The sequence below is a fragment of the Piliocolobus tephrosceles genome, chromosome 3 (assembly GCF_002776525.5).
Source record: "Piliocolobus tephrosceles isolate RC106 chromosome 3, ASM277652v3, whole genome shotgun sequence".
In the NCBI taxonomy this organism is placed as follows: domain Eukaryota; kingdom Metazoa; phylum Chordata; class Mammalia; order Primates; family Cercopithecidae; genus Piliocolobus; species Piliocolobus tephrosceles.
In genome coordinates, this window is record NC_045436.1 from 74,015,262 (window position 1) to 74,040,955 (window position 25,694).

Below are 25,694 nucleotides of genomic sequence, written 5' to 3' on the forward strand. Positions count from 1 at the left end.
AAAGAAAGAAAGAAAGAAAGAAAGAAAGAAAGAAAGAAAGAAAGAAAGAAAGAAAGAAAGAAAGAAAGAAAGAAAGAGAGAGAAAGAAAAGAAAAAAAAAGAAGAGCTACTTAACAGAACTTTAACATAAATCCCTGTAAATTGTGGTGCCCTTGAAATTACAACTTAGTTTGGTCGTGTAGTTAAGCCAATTATTTTGAAAATGCTACCAAAATGTTCAGTAAGCAACAACCCCTCTGGCCCCCTTTGCCTGGTTTCTTTGTCACTGTTTGGAGCTTCTGTTTTGAAACACAATAGCCTCTTTGTTACAGAGCCACAGGTAAAAAGTACTCATGCTCAAAGGTGACAGATTCCTTTCAATATTAATCCCAGGATGACCACACCCCACCCTCCAGAAGTTCTTAGTCTATAAAGGTTCTCATGTATATGCCTGTTAAAACCAAGTTCTTTTAGCCTTGTTCTTGTCTTTCTTCCCACCTCCTTTGCAACTGCTTTTTCCTTAAGGCATTTTATTTAAGTGGAAACACTAAGTTATATAAGAGAGGCAAGGAACATTTTCTTGCCTAGCCAACTAAAGGAATCTTCTTGAAGTAAATTGAGATAGGATTAGTGAAAAAAGGCAAATCTTCTGCCAAAAAAAGCAAAAAAATTGTTGTTAATATATTACCCAGAATTAATTAGATGGGCAGTTTAGCATCAGCATTATATTACTAATTTTTTTCCTTACCTCCAGCAGCTTTTAGAAGACTGATTTACCAAGCATATTTTCTGTCCAAGCTTTCTTTCATGGAAAAATTTGTTTTACCTAGACAAAGCACATGAAAGCAAATTAAAGCACATGTAAGATTAAGGAGGTTCTTGCTTGCTTTCAAAGTATATTTTTAAATTATCCTGGTCTTTTCTATTCAAAAGCTCTGTGCATCCCGCATGTTTACTAACATGAGTATGAAAATATTTCTGCTCATAAACTTTAATGTAAAACTCCACAGCAGATATGATGAATTTTTTAAGACTGATATTGGTCTTATTTGTAATTTGTAGAATTAACTCTGCAGCAATAGAAAACCCCATGCACATCAGTATGCAAATGAAAATGGTGGCTATCTTAAAATCTTCCCTAAAAGAAATATGCCCCAAGTTAGCACATACAGTGATAGATACCATGATGCCCAATAATACTTACTGTTTGGACGAACGGAGGCAAGATGGTGCACTTCCGGGTTCTTCTTCACCAGCTTTTCCCGCGCCCGCAAAAATGCAGGGCGCCCAGGGAGGGTGCAGACCAACTGGGCATGCGCCAGGTGACGTCAATCCGAAGAGACCAAGATTTACCTGGTGGCACCTGCGGAACGCCCCCGACACGCCCCTGCCCCACCTATTGCCCTCCCACTCCTAGAAAAGCCACTCTTGGCCAGGGTCCCAGGCAGACTTCCCTGCCCCACTCCTGTCGGGATGTCGGGACTGCCCAAACTCTGTCCGAGAGCCCCACCGGGGGACTCTGCCGGCCGCCTTTGCCGGAGGCCAACAGACCTCTTCCCCACATCTTAAGTGACCAAAAATAAACTTGCAGTTTTGCTCCTACACTTGCCTACCCGCTGGTTCTTTTGCGCTCGCTCGGCTGGTCTTAGAAAAACAAATCAGTTGGTGCGGAAGACCCAGGGGGAGACCCCTCCTCAGGCCTCTAGGGGTTGAGGAACCTCCTCCTGCTCCTACGCCGCAGAGGGACCAGGACCTGAGACCCGCTTCCCTCACTCTCACGGCCTCTCTGGGGTAAGTGCCCTTGTCTCCTCTTTACCTCCCTCGGCCAGAAATCCTACGCGGGTCCGAGGTCCATTTTGAGCCACCAAGTGGCTTGGGAGACCCGTTCAGCACAGAGACGTCCGCCTGAAGGGAATCTCCACTTTGGCTCCATGAGCCTCCAGTCTGTCTCTGCTGGTTCCAAAGGACACTTTGAAGCCAGGCAGAGATCCACTTCCATTTCCATTGTGTCCATTGTGTAAGTAAAGAGGAAACAAACGGGAAACGCCCCCAGTCCAAATTTCCAAAGAGCACCCCCTTAGGGTGCCTCCTAGCCAATTTAAAAACCTTACAGCTTGAACAAGACCTTAGGAGGAAGCGGTTAATTTTCCTTTCCACTGTGGTGTGATCGACCTCAGCAATTTCTGCCAGCGGCTAGGCAAGTGGTCCGAAATTAATTACGTACAAGGCTTTTGGGCCTTAAGCTCTCGTCCCTATACTCCTCCTTCTCTCCACCCCCTCCCTTCCTGCCCAGACTCCTCCTCCTCCCCTCCTCCAGACTCCTTCTTCCTCCTCCTTATCTACTAGTAATCCACTCGGTCCCATGCCTCCTTCGGGGCCCCCAACTGGCTGTCTTGAGTTGTCGTCGTCCAGATGTAGGAGCTGGAAGGAGCTCCCAGGATCCTGGGAAAGGGGGTCACGTGGAGGCGCGGCACTGTGCCCAGCCAATTGTGACCGTTTTTAAAACCATTGCCCCAAACAGCATAATTAGTCTGTTATGTTTGTCCCTTGCTTAATAACAATAACTAGTTTGAAAGAGTGAAATATGAAAATATTTATCTTAAAAATCCACCTATAAGGCATTTGGTGTAATAGAACTTTTTTTTCCACATCTACCCTTTAAATTCAATATATCTATTAGTATAGTAAATATAGTAAATATTGATAAAGTGAGGAATTAAAATATAGTTTAGAGATATTTCAAGTTAATTAGAAAATTAATATCTACTTGTCTTTTGTGGTTTTTTAGTCTATTCTATTGTACCTTATGAAGTTCTGTTTAAATTCTACACAGGTATGGGCCATGCCTGTATGGCTCAGGAGTGTATCTTTAGCATCTAACACAGGATGTGGCACTTGGGCACCTGAAAAGTATTTGGTGAATGACTGAATATTTCCAAAAGAGAAAAGAGTAAAAGGATTGCATTTTGAATAACTCTTTGTCTTAGATTATTTGTGTTGGTCAAACAAAATACCCCAGACTGGTAATTTATATGTAATAGAAATTGATTTCTCACAGTTCTGGAGACTGGGAAATATAAGATCAAGGTGCTGGCAGGTTTGGTGCCTGGTGAGGGCTGCTCTCTGCTTCCTTGATGGCAACTTGTTGCTGCATTCTCACACGGCAGAAGGGGTGAAAAAAACAAGGGGGGCAGAAGGGATGAACAGCTCCCTCACATCTTTTACAGGTCACTAATCATTTATGAAGGCTCTGCCTTCTTGACTTATTCACCTAAAGACATCACCTCTTAATGTTATCACATTGTTAATTAAGTTTCAACACAAAAATGTGGGAGATACATTCAGATCATAGCACTCTGAAAGATGGGAATTTTGCCTTTTTCCCTCCTTCCCTCCTTCCCAACCTTCCTCCCAACCTACCTTCCTTCTCTCCTTTCCTCCCTCCCTCCCTCTCTTCCTTCCTTCCTTCCTTCTTCTTCTTTTATCCTTCCTCTCCCTCCTTCCTCCCTGCTTCCTTCCTTTCTCTTTTTTGTTTTAAAGGAATATACATTAGGTAATCAGGAATAAAATTAAAATAATTTTGTGAATGAAATTTGTGTTCACCTAATTATAAACTTTGATTAAATTTGTATATCATCTGACAAAAGTCAGAAACATTTTAGGTATTCCACTCAATGTTAATAGAAGCAGAAACATTAAGAAATGCCAGTCATTCCAAACAGAGGAAATTAGTAGACACATTAACAAAACCAATACACAGTATTTTCTCTCTTTTTTCTCTCTCACATATTCTTACTATCTAGTCAGAAGACAGTCAATTGAGGATTTTTTTTTTTTCCATTTTGTGTTGCTAAAAAGGAATACCTGAGGCTGGGTAATTTATAAGGAAAAGAGGTTTATTTAGTTCATGGTTCTACAGGTTGTACAAGAAGCGTGGTGCTGTCATCTGCTAGGCTTCTGGTGAGAGCTTTTGTGCTAAGTCAAAACATTGACAGAGAAGGTCAAAGGCAAAGACGGCATGTGTGAAGAGAAGGCTCAGTTGGAGTTTTCTAATGTCTGAGGGAAGAAAACAACAAATCAAGGAAGGCTTGCAAATCCAATAAGTCTGTGCAAGCATTTGACTATTACTTACATATCTGATAAATTTAAACTCGAGGGTTTACTATTGAATTATTTTAAAATTTGAAATAATGTTCATGAACAAAGAATTTTATAATTTTTGAATTAAAGCTGCAAGTCTAATATCAGTCAAACTTATACATTTCAAATTAAATCCATAAGTCTAATAGCATTTAAATTTATTTAGATGTATTCTTTTAAATATTTCATATTAAATCACAAACTAAATTTTTTGGATTAGCACAGAAGCAATATTGCCTGCCCACTCATTCCCATCTCTGATGTAACTCGTTAGAACTTAGGAACTTTATACAGATACAGTTTCAAAATGGATATTGACACTACTACTTATAGGATTTTCCCCTCAAGCCCCTGTTTAAAATTCATTTTACTGCAATGTGACTTTTTTTTTTTTTTGAGACAGTTTCACTCTTGTTGCCCAGGCTGGAGTACAATGGTGCGATCTCTGCTCACTGCAACCCCCACCTCCCAGGTTCAAGTGATTCTCCTGCCTCAGCCTCCCAAGTAACTGGGATTACAGGCACCCACCACCACTCCCAGCTAATTTTTTGTATTTTTAGTAGAGATGGGGTTTCACCATGTTAGCCAGGCTGGTCGTGAACTCCTGACCCCAGGTGATCCACCCGCCTCAACTTCCCAAAGTGCTCGGATTATAGGCGTAAGCCACCATGCCTGGCCTTTTCACACCTTTTAATTGCCATGTTTAAATTGTTGAGATTCTGCACTCCTATCAGAATTACAATGGATTTCTTTACTACCTCATTTGACATGAAACCTATTGTATATCTTTTTTACATGTCTCACTGACTTTCTATGTTCATTTATTGAAAGAGATTACTCAATATATTAGATGTAATTCTTAGTATTACTGCTAGGGTGCCCTGCTGGGACTTCCAGAAGCAAAAATTTGGAAGAATTTGCTCAACTTCAGCTTTCTGAAGTTGCATGAGTAAGCGAGTAGGAATTGCAGAATTTGGCATCACATTTACAGCAGCATCTTTTTCTCATTCTTTTGGTGCTCTTGCTTTTTGCAAAATAAAGGTTTAGTACTCTCTTGGCTGAATGTAGATTCTATCTTGCCTAAAGATGACTCTTATAACAGTGTTGATTACCCAACCAGCACTCTTTATTTTCTCCTTCTAATGACCAATGGCTCTAAATGCCATTTAAACAAACTAGAGATCTGATTACCCAAAGTTGGGAGTGATCATATGCAATCTGCCATTGGAAGAGCAGATGAGTTTTTTTTCAGGCTAAAGAAAGTATTTCTTCATTCCATTCCATACCATACCATACCATACCATACCATACCATACCATACTTTATGTTCTAGGGTACATGTCAGCGGGCTTAGATGCTGACCTGGGCCTTCAAGTGAGGTTTTCCTTCATTATGTTTTATGTTGCTTGTTCTACTTTTTTTTTTTTTTTTTTTTTTGAGACGGAGTCTCGCTCTGTCACCCAGGCTGGAGTGTAGTGGCCGGATCTCAGCTCACTGCAAGCTCTGCCTCCCGGGTTTATGCCATTCTCCTGCCTCAGCCTCCCGAGTAGCTGGGACTACAGGTGCCCGCCACCTCGCTCGGCTAGTTTTTTTTTTTGTATTTTTTAGTAGAGACGGGGTTTCACCATGTTAGCCAGGATGGTCTTGATCTCCTGATGTCGTGATCCGCCCGTCTCGGCCTCCCAAAGTGCTGGGATTACAGGCTTGAGCCACCGCGCCCGGCCAATAAGATTATTCTTGATTGCAAAATAAAACTGGTCTAATTAGATTTGACTTGATTATTTATATAGATGTAGTAATAATAATAACTTATCATTTAGACCTTTCTAAATTTGCTTTACTGAATGTTTTCAATAAGGATTTGAGAATTAGACTTTTAAAAGCTTATTGAAGCTAGAAAGCTAAGCCAAGAAGCTAGATTTCACCTGCAGAGGCTATAAATTTGGGAGAATTCTTCTCTTCTTGGGTTTCCCAAATTATCTTCAGGCTCCTGGGCTTGCTGGGAAATAACTTTTCTCTCTTATCTATAAGGCTAGAATTACTATAAGCCAGAAACCAGGCCAGTTTCTCAAGAGGGCTATGTAAGCACTGGGTCCACAAAGTCAACCTTACTTCCTTAAAAGTGCCTAGTGATATTAATAAAAATAGCATCATTCTCAAATATGATGTTCCAGGCCAAGATCTTGGTTGCATAACCAATACTTCTAGTTATGTCCTTATAACAAGGATGACAGACTCATTTTCAACCTATCCAGATAACTGTATTGTCATTAGAACAAGAATACTCAGTAACAGTTTCTGAATTTTGGAGTGGTCGAAATGGAAAAAAAGATCATTTATAAATGTTTTTATTTTAAAAAGCAAAGCCTATTAAATTGTTATGAGTTATAGATAGCTTAAGAGAAAAGCAACTGGTTTCTTATATTTCCGAAAACTAGAACATTAAAGCATCAACAATACTCCAAACACAAATCATAATTATCTCTCATCAGTTCACTCCTTTCAGTGTAATTCATTCATTCCAGTGTAATTCATTCATTCCAGTGTAATTAATTCCCGTATAAGAATTAATGCCCAGTTTTAGATTAGTAGCCTCATGAGTCCACCTCCTTCTTGAGTGGCTTCTGGAAATACCTGAACATTCCTGACTCAGTCTGCTGGTATGGTCTGAAAGTTGTTTAAGTGATACCATCAAAAGTCTGTACCTCAAAACATCTGGCATCATCCTTTTCCACAGCACATGAGACAGTCCCTCTTTGCTGAAGATGAAATATTTAGGCCTGTAGTTGATTATAAGAGCTTTCAGAGGAGCATTAGAGAAAAACAAAAAATCTGTCTATTGATGTCCAAAGATTAAAAATGATCATGGTTAAATTATTACTGATAATTTTCAAAAGTGGAAGATCTGATGGGTGTTTTTAACAAGAATAGTGCAAGTGAGAAGAACATTTGGGTATTTCTGTATTATATAAAACAAGATAATAAAATCAATCCAAAAAAGTATTTTAGACAAAATATAAGCATAATGATGAAGCCTACTTTCCAAAAAGTGTGGCTATTACATTTAATTTATACATATGGATATGCATGATCTTTATGAAGAAAAAACTCCAGATATAATAATCCTGACATATACTATACCATGACGATGCCAAGCACATATTTAGAATACATCAAGAATATCAAGTAAGAGGATTCTGTAAGTCTAGAGTAAGTCCTAATCAGAAGACGCTAGATTCAAATTAAAGAAGTACAGTTGTAGCCAACATTTTTTAAATAACCGAAATTATGACTAACAACACTATACTATTGCTTTTTTTAATATGAGGCAAAGCAGCACCAGGACTCTGATAAACAGAAACATACCACGGATAGTAAAGGCACGGACAATTCTCCAGCAACTTCCCATACAGCTTACAATTTCTGAAATATTTGTATTAATAACATTTTACCGTTTAATCTAGGGAAGACTAATCATAACTTCCTACTTAGCAATTGCCCCACCCCAAGTTCCATTTAGCAACTATGGGCCAAAAATGAATAGGGGCTCTGGGGACTCAAAGGTGAGCAAGACACAATTCCTTTCTCCAGAGATTCTTGTCTTACAGTGTAGTGGGGAAAATACACTAATAGGAGTTACAAGAAGCACAGACTAGCCACTCTGTGCCCAAACTCAGAGTAGTGAGGAGAATGAGAAAAGGAGAGGTAATGAAGGTGGGTTATGTATGGCTTTTGGAGAAATGATCCCTAAATGATTTTATGTAGTTTGAAGAATGAACAGGAAGAGTAAAAGGGTATCTATGTAGACTTCTCTTAAAAGAGTTTCATGGAGTGAGTAGATAGAAAGGTGATGAAGGTATAGACAAGAGATGACCAAGATCCTTTAAGAGACAGAAATCAAGAGCACAAATTAAAAACACTGAAATACAGGCTGGGCACGATGGCTTACACCTGTAATCCCAGCACTTTGGGAGGCCAAAGCAGGCGGATCACTTGAGGTCAGGAGTTCATGACCAGCCTGGCCAATGTGTTGGAACCCCATCTCTATAAAAAATACAAAAATTAGCCGGGTGTCGTGTTGGGTGCCTGTAATCCCAACTACTCATGAGGCTGAGGCAGGAGAATCTCTTGAACCCAGGAGGCGGAGGTTGCAGTGAGCAGAGATTGTGCCATTGAACTCCAGTTTGGGTGACAGAACGAGACTCAGTCTCAAAAAAAATAAAAATAAAATAAAATAAAAAGTAAAATAAATAAATAATAAAAAGCAACTCTGAAATACAAATGTGAATTTTAATGTAAAGTGATAGGTAAATTCCTCCCTAATAAGTAGAATTTTCCCAATAATGATGTCCTCTGCCAAGTGTGATTCATACAGTAATTAGAGATTTGAAGATTGGCTATAAATGTTTGAAATAGTTGCCAAAGAAAACAGGAATGAAAAGAATAGTGTCCAAAGACTGTAAAAGCACTTTCCATTGGCACTGATCCCCACCATGTATTGTAGAGATAATATTTCTGGAGACGCCAATCAGGTTCCACATTGGAACCTTCTCTAGCAGGGCCAAAAAGCCATTGTGTTGAGTGGAGAAGGTAGATTATGGATGAGTAAAGATGTGAGACCTGGAGTGGACTAAAGAGACACAAATCTAAAGAGGAATCAAAAGAGTGGAGGGCTCTGTGCAATTAATAGTAAGAATAATGGGACAGCCTAAAATAGCTGGAAGGATAGGACCACCCCAGCTCCTAATCTGAACCTAAACTATTAAACAACTCATTTGTTATAGTAAATCACTTAATCCTTGCATCCACCCTCTGAGATGAAGTGACATATTTTAGAAGCCACAGGATCCCTGATCTTGTACAGAAAATATTCTTCCTAGAAATTTTTATTAATTTTTTTTTTCTTTTTTGAGATGGAGTCTCACTCTGTCACCCAGGCTAGTGTGCAGTAGCGTGACTCAGCTCACTGCAACCTCCGCCTCCTGGGTTCAAGCGATTCGCCTGTCTCAGCCTCCCAAGTAGCTGGGATTACAGGCACCCACCACCACGCCCAGCTAATTTTTGTATTTTTAGTAGAAATGGGTTTTTGCCATGTTGGCCAGTCTGGTCTCGATCTCCTGACCTCAGGTGATCTGCCCACTACAGCCTCCCAAAGTGCTGGGATTACAGGCATGAGCCACCATGTCCGGCCTTATTTTAATTTTGTATTGCAGATGGATCTGCTTCTACAGTAAAGCCTTTTATAGCTAAGGATTAGGGTAATTTACTCAAACATGATTTAAAAAGTTTATTCATTCTCCAGCAAAGTCTTGGTAGAAAAAATGTTTATTCAGTACAACAACTGATGAATAAATAAATAAAATGTAGTATAACCAATGAAATATTATTTGGGGATAAAAAAATAGTAAAGCACTGATACATGCTGTAGCACGGAAAAACTTTGGGAAAAAAGCAACACGTGAAGTAAAAGAAGCCAGACACAAAAGGCAACATATATATTCTATTTATATGAAATGTCCAGAACAGGCAAATCTATAGAGACACAAAGTAGATTATGGCACCTAGAGCTAGCGGAGAGAGGGAGGAGAATGAAGAGTGATGAGGTTTCTTTTAGGGGAGAAGAAAATGTTCTACAATTAGATTGTGATGATGGTTGCACAACCTTGTGAATATATTAAAAAATATTGAATTGTACACCTTAAATGTGGAAATTATATGGTATCTGAATTATATCTCAAAGCTGTTTTTTAAAAATTTACTGATTTCATGTTTAAGGGACCTAAAATGTACTAACAACTCAAATCATGATAGTTATTAACAATTTAGTAACCCGCTAGAAAATATTTCAGAACCTGTATCTGTTATTCCAAATAATTGTTATTAGTCATATTACAAGAAGATGGGAAATTGGTCATGTACCTAATTGATTGATAAAGAATATTTATTTAAAAAAAAAACTATAGCATTTTGGTATAATGTAGACTGGCCTTTTTTCTTGGAATTGTATTACTGTAGGATTGTCTTATAATTGATTTATTTCATGGTGCTTATACTTCCGTAATTCAAATGATTTAAAACCAATTGTATTGAATTTTGCTCTATACTCATATTTTAATGTGACATTGATATTTTGGTCCTCTATTTGGTCCATACTTACAAAATCATGCAGTTATTGGTATTTTAATTATAAAACATTGCTGAATCATTTCATCAAAGATTAACAAAATTCTTCACCATGGATTGCTAAACATTAAATTCAATGTGTGGCACCCTTACATGTTTGGATAGATTATCTCGTTAGTTCTTAAATCAGCCTCACATTCTTCTTAGCAGCCTTTGTTTTTTGTTATTAATTCATTCAACAGCTTGTATTGAGTACCTCTTATGTGCCAGGCACTGGGGACATGCAGCGAACAGACACTACCTCTGGGATGTAGGAGTCCAGGAAAGATGTATAATTGAATAAATAATTGCAATAATAGGCATTGTAGCAGCACTTAGTAAAGAGCCCTTAACAGGTATAGAAATCAGGCTAAGGCATTTCAAGGAAGGTGATGGCAATGTCAAGACTTGAAAAATGAATAAAAATTAGGAAGGCAATGAGTAGGGTAGTTCAAAGGGATAATAAGCATATTAAAAAGTGCAGAAATCAGTGACATAATCAAGCTTCAAAGGTAACGTTCAATAGTTCAGAGTGGTTTAAGAATTGAGTGCAAAGGAGGAGATAACGGCTACAGAGAGCTAGACAGATTTTGAAATGCCTAATAAGCTGATTTAAGGAATTTGGATCGTCTAAGGGGGATGGAAATCTTGAAGAGTCTTAAGCTTTAAAACAAGATTAAGACCTGTGTTTTTAGAAAGACTAAATATCTTTAAGTACTCTTCAAATCAAGCAACTTCACAAATCCTTATAATCATGATTCCTATGAACCTCAGCTATTATTTCCAAATATTTGACATTTTTTCCCACTTGAAAAAGAGCTATCCCAAAGGGATAATCTGTCCCTTCCAGTAGCAACCAATCAATTTGCAAGTGGAGGTCCCTTGGCTGAGAGCTTCCAGGTGCGCTAGATCAAGAAGAGTAAGAACAACCATTTTTAAAGCTCCTTTTCATTATGCAATGTTCCCTCTGAAGAGATAATGGTATGTTTGCACTATGAAATATTATGTAATCATTAAAAATAAAGAATTAGAGCTATTGACACAGAAAGGTTTCCAGGAAGCATTTCTGACAAGAAATGCAAAATGCAGGAAAGTGTCTCAGCAATCAATCTTGCAACCATAACATCCCACTATATATGTATGTGTATATTAGCATATGTATTGTACGTGTTTATATTTGAGTATGATGAACATTTATCACAGTACCCAAGCTGAGTAAAGTTTCTCATTTCCATTTGTTTTATATGTATGTATAAAATATATATTTATATATATTTTGTGTATATGTTATATATATATTTTAGATAGGGTCTGGCTCTGTCACCCAAGCTGGAGTGCAGTGTGGTGTAGTCTACACTCACTGCAACCTCTGTTTCCCAGACTCAGGCAGTTATCCTACCTCAGCCTCCTGAGTAGCTGGAACTTACAGACGTGTGCCAGCACACCCGGCTATTTTTTCTTTTTCTTTTCTTTTTTTTTTTTGAGACAGTCTCATTCTCTAGCCCAGGCTGGAGTACAGTGGCGCAACCTCAGCTCACTGCAACCTCTGACTCCCAGGTTCAAGCTATTCTCGTGCCTCAGCCTCCTGAGTAGCCGGGATTACAGGCGCGCACCACAATGTGCAGCCAAATTTTTGTATTTTTAGTAGAGGCGGGGTTTCACCATGTTGCTCAGGCTGGTCTTGAACTCCTGAGCTCAGACAATCTGCCTGCCTCGGCCTCCCAAAGTGCTGGGATTACAGGTGTGAGCCATCACACTGGCCCTGTTACATTGTTATATAGAAGCATGTGTAATTGCACAAAGCAAAACAAAAAGAACCCCATCAACCAACTCCCACTAGGAACCTCCGCTTCCTGGGTTTAAGCAATTCTCCTGCCTCAGCCTCCCGAGTAGCTAGGACTACAGGCGCCCACCACTACATCCAGCTAATTTTTTGTATTTTTAGTAGAGACGGGGTTTCACCGTGTTAGTCAGGATGGTCTCGATCTCCTGACCTCATGATCTGCCCGTCTCGGCCTCCCAGAGTGCTGGGATTACAGGTGTGAACCATCATGCCCGGCCTAGTCTTGATTTTTAGTGAATACACATACACACTGAAGTTTTCTCAGTGTTGCAGTTTGGCCTCCCTGGGAAGCTGACTCTGAGTTGGAGGGTGCAGGGAGTTCATTGAGAAATGCTTTGGGAAACAACCACTGTGGGATATTCTTGCAGAATTGTGCTGAACTGAAACAAAAGGACATTTATATTCACACAGTAGTCAGTCATCGATGTGGGCTTCCTCCTCCCCACACACTTTCACTTTGCAGACGGCAGGTCTACAATCTTTTGAGGGAGAATGCATCTGGAATAGGAACTATAAGTTACCAGCAGCCAGAAGGACTTAGTGCTTCAGTCGTGAAGTGAGGAATGAATAGAACACGTATCACAGTATCTACTACAAGTCATTAGCATTTTAGAAGGAATAATGATTTAATATACTTATTTATTCTATTTAGTGCTTTTATCTTAAATTCCAACTTGTTTCATATTAATCACATTTATTACTATTATTAAGATTCAGATCATTTTATAGACCTAGTAGTTAAATATATATTGTGGTAGCCAGCCTCCATGGTAGTCCCCAGTGATCTCTGTCTCCCAGTTCTCTCACCTATGTATAGTTCCCACCCACACTGCATTAGGAGTAGTCTGCGTGACCACTGGAATACAGCAGAAGTGATGGCATGTCAGTAATGACGTTCAGTTGTAAAAGACATTGCAGCTTTCATTACTCTCTTTTCAGATCCCTTGTACTGGATGATGATGCTAGCTACGACACGCAGGCTCACTGTTGAGGACCTGTGGCTTGCTAATAACATTAATAAGTTTGGAAGTCGATCTTCCAGTCCTTCTTGAGTCTGGAGATGACTGCAGCCCCAGCTAAAAACTGGAGAACCCCTGATGCAGAACCACACAGCTAAGTCATTCCCAGATTCCTGATTCTCAGAAATGGTGCAAAATAATAAGCATTTGTTGCTTTAACCTCCCTGATTTGGTGGGTAACTTGTTGTGTGACAATTGATAACTAATACATATATATTTTTAATTATTGAAATATTTCTACCAAATTTCTGGAACTCATGAAGGTATAATTTAAACCAGCTAAAATAAATAAAAGAGGATAAACAATGGAGGATAATTAGGATATTAGAACATTTATGACTATCATACATTTTACTTTGCTAGAATCTAGGTACCTATACAGGCAAAGGAATAGTAAGATTACTGTAGAAACAACATGTATGATATACACCTTTTCTTATGTCCTATATTAACCCAAGATAATTAAGCTGGTTTAAACATCTGAGGGTTTCTCCTTTTTTCCTTTTTTTTTAAATTTTTTAAAAAAGTAATAATCATGTAGAAACTCATCTGGGGCTGACTGTCTTCTAGCTTACAATTTATAGAACACAGAACATCTACTTTCATGATGCTCAACAGTCTTTGGGAATTAGTCTTAACAGGTGTGCTGCAAATGTCTATTTCCAAGACAACAACGATAACTACATCAATTTCAAACAGAAATGTGTTAGAATAGGACTGTGTCAATATTTGTTGAAAACTTAAAATAATCATGAATCAACAACCAAAAAGATAAGATTTAAAGGAAATGGGCCTAATAGATACTATCTAATACTATTACATAATTTTTCCTAAGTACACTAAAAATTGTATTTTGAGTTTATATCACTTAAAAAATTAATTTTTAAATTATTTGATTATTCTTACATCATTGGAAGACAGTTTTACAGAAACCACAAGGAACATGAAAACAAAAAATGTTTAAGCAACAAACAGAACTATAATAACTTTATAAAACTTCGAATAACTCTAAATAGTTTGCAACAGAGCCCACCTAAACACAACTTTTTTCGATTTCTAAGAATCATTCAACCTAATGTTTTTATTTACATATGAGTAAATGAAAGTAATAATAATGATAATATTTTACTGAGGGCTCATATGTGTCAAGCAAAGCTCCCACCTAAGCATACACCCCCTCTCTTGATCTTTTCAATTTTGCCTTCCTTTTCTTTCCAAAAGTAATGATCACTTTCTAATATACCACATAATCTATATCATTTATTAGTCTAGTGTTAGGTTAAGTAATTTACCTACTCCCATGGAGCTTGAGCTGGGTTTAGATTCTAGATTTCCTTACACCTATTTGAGCCTATTTGAGACCATCAACAAATGTGTGCCTACTACGCACCAGAACACAATCTATCCATAGGCCAAATTGCTTCTTTTTTTTTTTTTTTTTTTTTTGAGACAGAGTGTTGGTCTGTCATGAAATACTCCTGGGTTCAAGCGATTCTGCCTCATCTTCCTGAGTAGCTAGGATTACAGGCACCCGCCACCATGCCCAGCTAATTTTTGTTTTTTAGCAGAGATGGGTTTTCACCATATTGGCCAGGCTGGTCTCAAACTCCTGACCTCAAGTGATCCCCCTGCCTTGGCCTCCCAAAGTGCTGGGATTATAGGCAAGAACCACCGTGCCCTGCCTCCAATTGACCCTATCTTACTGGAAATATAAAAATTTTTAAGGAGAAAAGTGCTTTAGAAATGATTCTAAAATTTTTTTATTTTCTTAAAGAGAGTGTATTTAGAATATGAACCTATATTAATTATTAACTATTTCATGACTAAAATACATATTTTATTGTTTGGCTACTCTAGATATACAGAAATGTGTGAAATAAATGCCCCTTTTAGGATTAGTTCTTTTATCTTAAAATGTTATGTTCACAGTTAACTTGTGATTAGGGACTGGAATTCAGGCAGAGTAAAGACCTGTTTGGTTTGTGACTCATACTATATAGATTTTGGGTGGTTTGGTGCCTGTGGCACTTCAGGCCTGTAATGGCAAATCATTGCTGGAATGATGATTTTTTTTCCCCTCACTTTTGAAATCCTTCATCAAATTGATAAATACACTTAAATAACATAACTTATGTAAGCTAAATATTGCAAAAATAGATACGAGGTTATGCTGTTAATATGCATTTCCCAGAATTTTTACAAAAGATTTACATTTAACTAATTACATTTTGATCTCTGTTCTTCCTTACAATTTAATCCCCAAACTGAGCCCTAAATATCAAAGGTGTTTGTATACCAAATTGTTCAAAGTACGTTTATACATTTCCAAATTATTTCTCATTTAATCCAGTTAAATTGTGTAAATTTAAGTCTGAACTCAAGTTATTCATTCCTTCGTTCCCAGAATATTTATAGAGCATCTGTTTCAAAAAGCATTTCAATAGGCTGTCACAGAGCTTAGAGTCTATGGGGGTGACAGAGAATTATACAAGCAATTATGACACAGTGATAAGGACACACAATAGGAAAACACTGTATTCTCTGAACACTGAGAATGGCTGAGGAAGGGCATGAAAGACAATCAGCTGGGTGAAGGTGGGTGGAGATAAACCACCTTCAAAGAAGAGTGCCGTTCACCTTCAAAGAAGATAACGGTATATGTTTAAAGGGTGAGAGTGTTGCATGGAAGGAGCAAAAGTTCAGTATGGATGGAGTTGGTTGGGGAGGGTCATAACTGAACATGAGACTAGAGAGAACCCAATTAATTTTCTCCAATACAGAGGCTTCCTGTCTATTTGTCAATGCTTCAGATTCCATTACTTTGCTCACTGGTTTGCTGATGATTCAAACTCGAGCCTTTCATTACGTAATTAAAAATTAAATTTAAACTGCAAAGACACGTGGTAGAAATAGCTGCTGAAGCATTAATAACAGAGTATGCCTTTAGCTCAGGCATACAGGTGAGTCTAGAAGCTTAAAATTGGGGTGCGAATTTATGAGGGCCAGAACGTTAGCCTTTTATTACTTACACCGTGGACAGATAGATTTCACACTCGTCTTCATCTCCTTTTCAGAAGACACAGAAACATTCATAACTGAATGTCTATGTGCAGATACTGGTTCCAGTTGGAAAGTCTTATCCCACCTTCTTCGTTTGCCCTATTTCAACACATTCTTTCAGGACCCAGCTGAATAACCATCTCCTTAATGAGGCATTCTCAATTTACACAGTTAGTTCTATGCCTTTTGTGCTACCAAAGTACGTCATTCATACTTTTGTAATAGCATTTACTCTGTGGTAATATTCTGTTAACAAGTCCATCTCCTTACTTAATGACAAACTCCTTCTCTACAGGGACTAGATCTTATTGTCTTGGTATCCCTAGCACCTAGCATTGTAACTAGCCTATCAGACATAAAACTGCTGGGTGTGGTGATGAGTGCCTCTATTCCCATCTACTCAGGAGGCTGAGGCAGGAGGATCATTGGAGGCCACAGTCTGCTATGATGGAGCCTGTGAATAGTCACTGCACACCAGCCTGGACAACATAGTGAGGGCATGTCTCAGTCAATCTACTGAAACATAAATCAAATCAGTGGCTAGCAGGGACTGGGGAAGGAAGGGAGAAGACTGATGATAAGACAAGAGGATGATATAGTACCCTCTTGATATAGATATATGTCTCAGGGGATATATCTCAGGGGTGATATATCTCAGGGGTGGCAGTGGTTATATGACCATGTATATTTTTCAAAACTTATCAAACTGTTCACCTAAAAAAGGTAAATTTTACTGTATGCATATTATACACCAAAAAGCATGTATCATAAAAAAAAACTGCATAGGAATAAGGGAATAAACATGAATGAATGAATGAAAGACACAATGAAGCATTTAGCTGAGACTTAATTTCCTTGCTAGGAGTGCTTGCTTTTTTTAAAGTAACATCTGAAACCAGGGCAATGCTTAGCACCAACAGAACTTTAATGGTGGGTATTTTAGGTACACCAGTGAGATTTCTGAATACAGGCACTTCTATAAATTCTTTACATTATTCTAATTTGGCTAAGTATAAAAGTTACTGGCCAATATCTATCATTCTGAGACAACTTTGGTATTACTTCTAATACAGTATAAGTCATTTATAATTCACAAAAATAAAGTATTCCTTTTGGTATAGTTAACTCAAAAGTGCTTTTCCAGTAAGTCTCAGAGATATATTAAGAGAAGACAACAAGTGTGCTACAGAAATTTCAAATGAAGCCAAACTCTGAACATGTAGAATTTATAAAATATTTTGGACCTGGTGCATGATAGCTCACATCTATAATCCCAGCACTTTGGGAGGCAGAGGCAGGTGGATCACTCGATCTCAGGAGTTCGAGACCAGCCAACATGTGAAACATCATCTCTACTAAAAATACAAAAATTAGCCTTGCATAGTGATGCATGCCTGTACTCCCAGCTACTAGGGAGACTGAGGCACAAGAATCACTTGAACCCAGGAGACAGAGGTTCCAGTGAGCCAAGATAGCACCACTGCACTCCAACCTGGGTGAGGGAGTGAGATTCTGTCTCAAAAAAAAAAGAAAAAAATTGCATTAATTTTGTGATCTTTTTACATGTGCCTTAAGATGATCTATTTATCAAGTTATCCTTAGACACCTTTAAAATTATGGTAATCTGACAACAAACTAAACCGATGTTGAGTTAGAGTTGTGATGGGTTACTAACCTGTTTCTCCCTCTCTAAAGACTTAGGTTTAAATTTGTCTTAGGACATAAATTTAAATGTTTTACTATTCTAATTTAATCACCAGTGAAATGTGGTGTCTATGCAGGCATGCACATACAGCACCCTCACCTCTCACGAATTTCAATCTCTGCTCAGCGATGTAAGGATATTCCCCTACATAAACATAGTACCATTGTTACACCTAAGCGTATGAACAATAATTCCATAATATCATCTAACACAGAAACGTTATTTAAATTCCTCCAATTGTACCAAAAATGCTTTTCTACATTATAAAAATATTCCTAAAATAAAAAGTGAAACTTGAGGCCTGTGTCAAGCATCATGGTACATTACCTGAAGCAATGTCTAGCATTACATATAATTCACAGTTATTTCATTTCTTCTTCCATAATTTTCAAACCCAGCATTTTCTACAGCACCCTGGGGCAGTTGGAAACAGCTTATGTTTATTTTCCAGTCTTAGTTCCACTTCTTTCTTACCAGCTAAAACATGGGCTAAGTTACTGCCATGTAAACTTTCCAAGAGTCAATTTCTTCATTTATAACTGAAGAAATAACATTGTCATGATTATAGTCAGGATTTAATGAAATTATAGATGACTTTTATAAACTTAATATACTCCATTATTTTATCCTGGATTCTTAGGACATGGACAAATCGATAGCTTTGTTGTAACTAGTCATAGCACAAGCCTGTCTACTGGTAAAACGAAGAGTGAATATGGGGAAATTTCAGAGATTGTTGTAGCTAAGTCAACATATATTTATTAAGCACTTACTATACAGAAAGATAGAATAGTACGCACCTGGGAAACAATATAATTCCTGCTTTCCTGAACTTATTATAGTAAGTATTTATGTAAGTATTATCCCTGCTTTACAGTGAGGAGCCAGGGCTGAGAAAAAAATACAATATATATGCCAAGTAGTTACTTCATTGGACTCTATTAGGACCATATGTGCAACGTATTTGTAAGTGCCCAGCATAGTTCTTGGTCTTACAAAACTACATTAAGGCCAGGCACAGTGGCTCATGTCTGTAATCCCAGCACTGTGGGAGGCTGAGGCGGGTGGATCACCTGAGGTGAGGAGTTTGAGACCAGCCTGGCCAATATGGTGAAACCCTGTCTCTACTAAAAATACAAAAAAAAAAAACAAAATAGCTGGGAGTGGTGGCGGGCGTCTGTAACCCCAGCTACTTCCGAGGCTGAGGCAGGAGAATCACTTGAACCTGGGAGGGAGAGGCTGCAGTGAGCTGAGATCTCACCACTGCACTCCAGCCCAGACGACAGAGTGAGACAGGGTGAGACTGGGTTTCAAATAAAAAAAAAAAAAACTACACTAAAACATCATCTAGGGAAAAATTAGTGACCTTCCAAACAGGTCCTCACCACATGATAACCATGACAGCTTTGTAGGTCTGGAAATCCTGATTGACCGTTGTTATTGTCCAAAGTTTATTTAATCATCTCCCCCAAGGTAGCTCCTCCTCCTCCACTTTTATTTCCTATCTCAGGAAAACCATCATCCATCTACATCATTGTCCATTCCAGAATTCTCCTCTCCTCATAATCAATGCCCCCTATGACATCTCAAACTATCAGCAAATCCCATCAATTCTATTTTAAGAATTTGTTTCCAAATTCATCTTCTTCTCTCCATCTCCATTAGCACTGCCCTAGTCTAGATAACTGTCATGTTTCCCTTGGAATATTACAATGATATTCTCTCTCAACTTTGGGTGGCCTTTGGTCTGTCGTTTGTTTTTGTTTTTTTCAATAAAATTATTTGAAAAGTTGAAAAATAATGTGATTGGCTCTCACATATCTCTCAGATTCACCATTTAACATTTTGCTAAATGTGCTTTATGCCACTTTTTCTCCATATATACATCTGTAAATTTTTTCCCCTAAACTCTTTGGGTTTTTTTGTGAGGGAGGGTGTTGTTGTGGTGGTGGTGTTTATTTGTGAGTCACTCTTCACCCAGGCTGGAATGCAGTAGCGCGATTTCAGCTCACTGCAACCTCCCCCTCCCAGGTTCAAGCAATTCTCAAGCCACAGCCTCCCATGTAGCTGGGATTACAGGCGCATGCCACCATGCCCAGTTGAATTTTTTGTATTTTTAGAAGAGATGGTGTTTCACTGTGTTGACCAGGCTGGTCTCCAACTCCTGACCTCAAATAATCCACCTGCCTTGGCATCCCAAAGTGCTGGGATTACAGGTGTGAACCACCGCGCCCAGCCCGCTAAACTCTTTGAAAATAACTTTGGCAATATCTCTACCCCTAAATGTTTCAGCATGAATATCTAGATAAAGACATTCTCTTACATAAGCATAGTACCATCGTTACACCTGTGCATATGAACAATAATTCCATAATATCACCTAACATACAAACTATATTTAAATTTATCCAATTGTCCCAAAAATGTTTTTACATTATAAAAATATCCTCCTTCTCCCACGTAGACTCCAGTAAATGTCTACACATGGTGTTTGGTTATTAGATTTCTTTAATGTCTTTTCATTTAGAATAGCCATTGCTTCCAACATTTATTTGTTTATGTTTTTCAAACTTTGCCTTGTTTGACAAGTTCAGTTTAGCTGTCATAAAATGTGCCACATTCTGATTTTGTCTCATTCCTTTTCTTTTTCTTTTTGAGACAGGTTCTGGCTCCATCGTGCAGGCTGGAGTGCAACGGCACAATCTTGGCTCACTGCAACCTCTGCCTCCTGTGCTCAAGAGATCTTCCCAGCGCAGCCTCCCAAGTAGCTGGGACTACAGGCATGCCCAGCTAATTTCTGTAATCTTTTTGTAGAGACAGGGTCTTGCTATGTTGCCCAGGTTGACCTTGAGTTCCTCAGCTCAAGCGATCCGACAGCCTCAGCCTCCCAAAGTGCCCGGATTACAGGCATGAGCCACTACACCTGGCCTGATTGCTCCTTTATTATGTTATTTAACTTAAACTTATATCTCTTGTATTTCCTGTAGATTGGAAGTAAGGTAGAGACCTAACTAGGTTATTCAAAATATTTTTGGCAAAAATTTTGACAACAGTCAGTACTTCTGTAGTAGTTTGGTAGAGATGCCCTAACAAAGTTCCACAGACTGGGTGGCTTAAACAGCAAAAACTTACTATCTCACAATTCTGGAGGCCGGAAGCCTAAGATCAAGGGGTCGTCTGGCTTGGCATCTTCTGAGGGCTTCTCTTTGGCTTGTAGATGGAGATCTTCTCCTGGTGGCTTCACATTTCACATGATCTTTCCTCTGGGTAAGTCTGTGTCCTAATTGCCTCCTTTTTTTTTTTTTTCCCGAGATGGAGTCTTGCTGCATTGCCCAGGCTGGCCTGCAATGGCATGATCTTGGCTTACTGCAACCTCTACCTCCCGGGTTCAAGCGATTCTCCTGCCTCAGCCTCCCCAGTAGCTGGGACTACAGGTGCATGTCACCATGCCCGTCTAAGTTTTAAATTTTTATTAGACAGGGTTTCACCATGTTGGCCAGGCTGGTCTCAAACTCCTGACCTTAAGTGATCTGCCCACCTTGGCCTCTCAAAGTGTTAGGATTACAGGCATGAGCCACCATGCCCAGCCCCTAATCTCCTCTTCTGATAAGGACACCAATCATATTGAATTAGGGTCTACCCATATGGTCTCATTTTTTCTTCATTACCTCTTTAAAGGCACTGCCTCCAAATATAGTCACATTCTGAGGAACTGGGTTAGGACTTCGACATACAGATTTTGGAGACACATACTTCATCCCATAACAACTTGTTGCTGCATTGAATCAGGGGGCATATAATGTCAAATTTGCCAAATCTCTCCATTGTAAGGATTCTCTTCGTAATTAGTAAATTATCTGTGGAATGAAAACTTGAAGACCTTCATGTGACTGTCTTGTTCCCCACCATCCTTTCACCCATGAATTTTGCCATCCATTAATGATCCTTGCCCAAATTATTATTTTAAAGGGGCAAAGCAGTGGTTTGCCAATCATTTCTCTCTACATGTGTTAACTGTCATTTTTTCTGTAAAAAGAGGCCTTCAGTTGTTCTGCATTCCAAATTAATATTTGTACATTAGTCAACTTAACTATAGCTGCCTAAAAAACTATTGATATTTTCCCCCGCCCTGAGGATTAAGTACAAACTCCTTTACATAGCCCCTCTCTCTTTTTTTTTTTTACAGATTAGCAGTTTTTTTTTTAATTCATCCTCCTCCTCTTCTTCCTCCTTGTCTTCTTCATCTTCCTCTTCTACCTCTTTCCAGGCAATTTTAGCAGGACTCTTTGCACCATCAAACTTTCCTTTATACTTATAGTCAGCAATATCCTTCTCACATACTTCTCCTTCAGCTTGGCTGCCTTAGTGATGTAAGGCTGCTGTCATTTAAGTTATTCCACATCTCACCCAGCTTTTCTTGCCACATCTCCAATAGAGATGCCAAGGTTTGTGGATTTGATCTTGGGGAGGAATTCTGAACAGAATAGGAAGAACCCAGATGGTGGCCTTTGGGAGCATTAGGTTCCTTCTCCTTTTTGCCTCTCTTAGTCCATAATCCTTCATTTTCTGATCATAGCATTCTTTATCCACCTTGGCCGTTTCATCGAATTTAGACTTCTCTTTCCCAGACATTGTCTTCCACCTCTCGGAGCACTTCTTGGAAAATTCTGCAAAATTGACAGGGACCTCTGGGTTTTTCTTCTTATGTTCTTCTCTGCACGTCTGCCCAAAGAAGGCAAAAGCAGAGATCTTGCCCTTTGGTTTCTTGGGGTCAAGAAACCAAGAATATATTGTTCGCTAGTCTACATAACCTCTTAAGTACTTCAGCCTCTTCTCTCCTTGTCTCTATTTTACCTTCTTTACTGGTTTACTTCTACTCATCTTTCATAACTCAGCTGTCACTTTTCCCTGGCTTCCACAAAAATTGTAAGAGCGCTCTAGCACTATACTTCCACTATCATAGCATATTTTGTGCTATTTTGTAATTTAAGGTCTTCTCACTGACTGAGCTATCTGAGGAGAGGAGTCTCATAAGTCTTGTTTATTCTTACATGTCTCAGCATCTCTTATAGTTCTGGGCACAGAGTAGGCCCGGAATAAAGATTAATGGGAGTTAGGCACCATATACAAATCCATGTACACTGTAATTTATAACTGATTTATGAAAATTTGCAAGGGTAACTTTTAGTTTTTTAGAAAAGTAAAAAACTTTAGTTTTTAAATTGGCAAAAATTGTATATATTTATGGTATACAACATGATGTTTTGACATATTTATATATTGTGGAATGGCTAATCAAGCTTATTAACATATGCATCACTTCACATATTTAGCATTGCTTTGTGGTAAAAACACTTAGAAATCTACTCTCAACAATTTTCAAGTATACAATATATACAAGGAGAATTTTAATTAAAAGTTTTTTTTTTTTTTTTCACTTTATTTGCTTTCTGGGAGCTTAATTCCTAAGTAAGAAAAAATTCCACTCTAAAAATAAGAATTATTTAGGTAGTCCTAGCTATATGCCAATCCTGGCCCTAAGCATGAATTATTTCAAATTTAATTCACAGAAATCCTTTAGCATAGGTACTATTTTCCCCGTATTACAGATGAGGGAGTTGAGAGAATATCACACAGCTAGTAAACAGAAGACACGGGATTTGCACTCAGGTGTCTCTAATTTCATAATGACTTTGTAATTTAGAAATTACTTTTTTTTTTTTTCGTGGAGGTGCCAGGGAATGAACGTGGGACCTCAAACTGAAATTACTTTCTTAAGAGTTCATTTTCCTCATTATAGCTGACTATAAATGTGTCGTTTTATGATCATTTGTGGAAGCCCATGTTTTTGATTCAGTAATACTTCCACCTTCAAGAGAACAGACATGTACAACATAAGGCATTTACACTATTAGCAAATACCTAAGTAGGAACAGTCTAGACAACATACATTGTGCAAAAAATGTAAAATGTTAACATGTAACTTATTCCCAGAACTGTGATTTGATTATATCTAAGTAGATATGGCAGTAAGAGAATTTTGAATTACGTTTAATGTTTGTGGAATTTTAAATGATTGAAAAAAGAAATAATTTATTTTCTCTTGGAATCTTTTTGTAAAGACCATTTCAAGAAGAAAAAATGTATATGTACAGGATTAGGGTGATTACAGTGATCCTGTTTGAGTTAAATATATTGTGAAACATGACTTTTGCGAAATGACACATATAAGAGGATAATTTTCAAGAAAAGAGTTACTACAACAAAGATAAATACCACAAGTACCCATGTGATGAAATTTGGACATAGATATATGAATTTAATGACTCAAAGTATCAAACATGATCCTGACATTGTGGGTACGTACAACAAAATGGTGACTATAAAGGAAAGGCGTGATGGCTCATGCTCGTAACCCTAGCACTTTGGAAGGCTGAGGTGTGCTGATTGCCCGAGCTCAGGTGTTCAAGACCAACCTGGGCAACATGGCAAAACGCTATCACTACTAATAATGCAAAAATTAGCTGGGCATGGTGGCATGTACCTGTAGTCCCAGTTACTCAGAAGGCTGAGGCAGGAGAATTGCTCGAACTTGAGGCAGAATTGCAGTGAGCCTAGCCGAGATCATGCCATTGCACACCAGCCTGGGCAGCAGAGCAAGACTGCCTCAAAAAAAAAAAAAAAAAAAAAAAAAAAAGTGACTATATAACATAATGAGGAAACTGAATTGCAAGGCCACTAGAAGAGAAAATGTAAAATCTTGTGTATATGTGAGCATGAACTCAACTTGCCAGTTGAGAGTATCCTGAAAATTTAAGATATGCATAAGCAGAAAAAAGAAGGGAAAACATACGATTTAAAAATCAGGTGAAAAAGAGATACAGGCCAGGCGCAGTGGCTTATGCCTGTAATCCCAGCACTTTGAGAGGCCAAAGCGGGCGGATCACAAGGTCGGGAGTTTCAGACAAGCCTGGCCAATATGCTGAAACCTTGTCTCTACTAAAAATACAAAAAGAATTAGCTGGGTGTGGTGGTGCATGCCTGTAATCCCAGCTACTCCGGAGGCTGAGGCAGGAGAATTGCTTGAACCTGGGAGGTAGAGGTTGCAGTGAGCCAAGATCACACCACTGCACCCCAGCCTGGGCGACAGAGCAAGACTCCGTTTCAAAAAAGAGAAGAGTTACAATATGGAATTTGTTCTTCAAGTTCTAAAAAATCAAGCATGATGTAATTTATTTAGAATTTAAATCCTACTTTTTTTTAAGAAAACAAATTATGTTAGCAAAACATGGCAGATAGTTACCAAACCAGAAGTATGAAAATTTTCAGTATTTTTCAGTTTCCTAAATTGGTAATGATAGTTGCTAGAAGTTTTAAGTTTAAGAAGGCACATATATGGATATAATCACCATGAATTCTACCCGAGTTATGAGGATTGTGGACATCTTTGTCAGAACTTCTTAATGTGAAGCTCACAGAGCACTAGGGTTCCATGAGCCCCCTGAAATTATGTGCCACCTGTCATGTGCATATGCAGCTTTTTTTTTGGAAGGGGTTTGTGACTTTTTAAAATCTGGATTCCTAAAAGAGGTTTATACCATGCCCTCTACCTTCCCAAATCAAGAATCATTCCTTAAAGAAGTATTTGCTTACAAACTGGTAATATTTGGCTTACTTTCTTGTTACCAAGGAAGAAAGATTTTTAGTTTTATGACTTGGCATCTTGTGTTTTCCATTTTATATTCACGTGTGGGAGATAAGATTAGTTTACACAAGTTTCCATTAC

The 25,694-nt window shown here is 38.4% G+C and overlaps 1 pseudogene; it reads right to left on the reverse strand.

The window, feature by feature from the left end:
• Window positions 1-21,671: 21,671 nt before the first annotated feature.
• LOC111527141 lies at window positions 21,672-25,353 on the reverse strand (annotated as a pseudogene).
• Between the last annotated feature and the right edge of the window lie 341 nt (window positions 25,354-25,694).